The sequence below is a fragment of the Barbatula barbatula genome (genome assembly GCF_947034865.1).
Source record: "Barbatula barbatula genome assembly, chromosome: 6".
Taxonomy (NCBI): Eukaryota; Metazoa; Chordata; class Actinopteri; order Cypriniformes; family Nemacheilidae; genus Barbatula; species Barbatula barbatula.
Genome location: NC_136765.1, coordinates 3867924 through 3872134, shown reverse-complemented (window position 1 = coordinate 3872134; position 4211 = coordinate 3867924).

The window sequence follows — 4211 nt, the reverse complement described above, 5'->3', positions numbered from 1 at the left end:
CTGAGGCTGAGACTACCTCAGCCCTTCACCCAGCAGTCATCACCCTGCGTGCATAGAGTCTAGAATTTGCACACAAGTTCGAGATCGCTTTAGTTCTTTTATTATGAAAATGGGCTGTGTTTTTGTTGGTGAAAACCAAGAATCGTCCATGGTTGCAATGGTAAAAAACAAAAAATTTTGCTGCGTTTTTACATTTATTTACATGTATACTTTGAAGTCTAAACGGTGCATCATCTTAATCCCAAGTACTATTAGTACATGATATTAGGTCTGCTGGGAGAATTGACCACACAAACCCAATGACACACTGGATATACTTGACACTCTTGTGCAGGTGTCTGGAATGACGTGTGGTGATGACGATGACTTCATAGACAGCAATACTGATGTAGCGATATGCAGAACTGGGATATTTTGGATGAATGGGCTTCTTAGCTTGCCAAAGGCAATTGATGCTTGTTTAAATCTGTTTTCGAACACCATTTTTCATTGAAAGTTGGGTTATTGTGAATTGTATTGGCAGATGACCTTGATCTTTGGCGGTGCTGCCAGACAGCCAAATTCTGCAGTGTAAGATGTTCAATTTAGCCTGTACTCGGTGTACTGTAAATCACTTTGGGCAGCGGCATCTGGTAAATGGCAAAATGTTAAGGCGACATTCCCACCACAGCTGCATGTGGCCCAATATCTGATTTTGTGTGACATGGTTCTTGAATGACATTGCAAACAGTAAAAATGACATCTGCATCTAGGGACAAATAAAATTGTGAAGATCAGAATTAATTCAATTTTACACCGGACATCACAAGCAATCTGGTCCAATCATTTTGGACTTTCTATTTCGCTTTTATAGATTTTTACTACAAAAACATACAATTATTAGAAAAAACCTAAAAAAAATTAGAAATAAAATGTTTGCATTTTATTGATTTGCTTTAGCACCAGTGATGGTTAGGTTCAGGGTTGGGGTCACAGGAATGGGCTTCAGTATGACTTTTTTTAATTACATTTTTGAATGATTTATAATAAATTTTGTTTTTAAAACAACATTGTAAAATATTAACACACACACAGAGTTGCTGTGGAGAGCCAGAGCTGCACTGCAGTAGATTCTCATACATCAGCCAAATGAAAACTACATCTCATTCAGGATTTGTGCATTTCCTGCTCTACTAAAAACGCATATAAGGGAGCGTTAGCAGGATTGAGCTCATCTTTTTCAACAGTTTAAGAATGTAGCTACATTCCACAAAGAGAACTTGTGATCCTTTAAACCTTAGTCGATAAAATTTCAGTACAAAGCCTTATTTGACAGAATAATGGTGGTGATTATTATTTCAAATGATTATGATCGTCCATCATAGTTATTATAAAACATGATTCAAACCTGATTGAATTAGCAGGGGCATCACTAGGTAGAAATGATATTTGGGGTTTTGTCCATCCCAAAGCCCCCTATAGGTCTATTCTGAGTACCAAAGGCAATGCTTCCTCATCTTGTCATTCCTCCGTCCTCCAGCTCGGCCATCTTGTAGGACATCTCAGGTCTGTAAGTGCACTGTAAGGAGGAGAGGAATGAGAAGTGAGGAGACCTCATGAGAAGTCATACTGTATATACTACGCAGAAGTGTACATATACTATGCGGGCGGTATATTAATGTACAAGACAGATTTGACACACTGTAAGTGTTAAACAGTTCAAAGCACGTTTAGGCCGTATAAAAAAAGATGGACGGCGTGATGCCGCTTCCTTCCATTGTGATGAATTGAGTGTTAAACGTCCGACTATGGCCGCTGACATGTTACGCAAAAACGTCAGTTTGGTGCATGGGCAATCGCAGAAGGAATCTTTAGTGGAGGAAGAGTCTGCGCAGTAGTGAGCGCGGTATCAAGATCCTGCTTTACTCGATCGTAAACGAAGAAATCATGTTACAACACCGCTTCTTATAACTAACTAAAACCAACCCTATTCAAAAAACGAACAATTGGACATACATCAACGTGATTAAAATAACAGAAAACATCTCTTCCTATTATTATTTGAAGTGTAATTGGATTTTATAGTGTGGCTCCTGTCCCATTTGTTTACAGGGAGAGGGCGGGGTTTATAACCTATACTGCACCTATTGACTCCAGTTTTTTTTATTGTAGTTTTTTTGCATTTTAATGTAGTTGGGCTACTGGACCTCAAGCATGTGTTTAACTCTATTTTTAAGATTTGTAAATGTCATTTTTATTTAATGATATTTGATGATAGAGAATGATACGTAGCAAATGACAATATTCCATTTCAATTGCTTTATTTCTACCGTTCTCCTTTTTTCTTGCATCCTTTCCTCACATCTTTAGGAGGTGGAGCTTAAATGCAAGGAATGAGGATGCACAACCCACAGTCAAGCAAACAGGCCCCGAGCACAGAGCAGTGTTTTACATCACTGCACAGATTCTGGAGCCTGAGAGAGGACTAAGCTGTTGTCACGTTTTCGCTTCTTTGCAGAATGAGATAACGTATATACGCTACGTGTTCTGTTGAGCAGTTTGTCTGTTTAGGGCTACTGTTGAAACAACATGGCGCTATGACAACAACATTCCGTGCAAGCAGACCCGCGCTGTATGTAGAAATAGCTCATTCTAATGTCTAAGGTAAGAAAAACATAATCCTTCATGTACGCTCTTTATACACCTCTGAAGACATAGTTATGTATATTATTTTCCATTTCTGTCAATAGGAGCTTCAAAAAAATGACACACTGAACCTTTAAGAGAACAGAAAATACAGGAAGATTACAGGCATGTAACCACAGATTTAAATACTGTATTAAAAAATGTGACAGTATATGATAACGGTCCTATTGAAAATGGGATCTTTAAGGTATGATAAAATAATACTTAATTCAGCATCAGAAATATGGTAAAGCTCCAACAGATTCATACCTTTGTCTTAGCCCGGCACCTTATTTCATCAAATGCAAAGGTGTAGAAAAGAGTTCGAGACAAAAACATGCAGGAAAGCTGACTGTAAAGTGATACCGCAGAGAGAGAATGAAAAAGCTCAGCTCAATTCTGCACCCTGTGAACTTCTCGACTGCTGCTGCTGAAGCTCGGGTGAAACACTGCTGCTACTTAGCGGTGAAAAGTAGAAACACATGAGAGAAAATACCGTCAACGAAGCAAACAGTGATCTTGTCAATGCTTTATTATAACTTGTTATGAATGGATATTTTGTCTTGTGTCACATGCTGCAAAGGCTTTTTATTTAATTACGCAAAAAGGATGTTTAGATTTATCCTTCCGTATATGTAACTTTACAATGACAGTATGTATAAACAAATTCAACTTACAGCTCACCGAAGAATGGAAAATGTGTCATAATAATTATACAAAAATCATTCTCATGGCTTCATAAAAACCACTGGAGTCAAGGACTAGGCTATTTTCTAATGATATAACTAACTTTCTGCGCTTTGAGTGTAGGCCTCTGTTGCGTTACTGACTATGAGATGTCAGACTTTTCTCGGACATCATCGAAACAACATTTTTGTATTGAGAGGATGAACAAAGGTCTTACGTTGTGGGACAACGTGAAGGGATATTCATGACAGAATTGTCCTTCTTCTGTGACATTTGGGCATTCACAAATATAGCTGAACCGTGTTTCCGAGTTGGTGTGCAGTGTTGCACATGCAGTGGATTAATGATTACTCCAGCACAGCTGACGTTGCACACATCAGGAAGTCAAAGACACCGAGGCGGTCCTGATGCACATGCAGAGATGCCAGCTGCTTAACGGTGTGTCACTTCTCACACCTGCCAGATAATACCCTGGGCCGACTTCACACGTGACCAGCTTCAATGCACATTAACACACAGATAAAACCTTTGTGTTCTCATGCGTGAATATCTGCTGCCAAACAACACAAATACACCATGAAAAATGATAAAAGACAATTGTTTGATGCCAGATATAATGCTGTTTTGTTTAAATAAAGACTCAGTGATGCTATTATTTCATGAGACCACAACCTGACGCCACATGAAACATGTAATTGAGGACTGTTTTTCCACCACGCTTGTGTAATAAATGCTAGTAAAAAGCGCATTTAATCATTTTTCACATCCCTTTGATGATACGTTGGACATGATACGTGTTCAAATCAAATCATGGTTATGGTATAGATGGTTTTATATTAACACCATAAACAAACGTTACT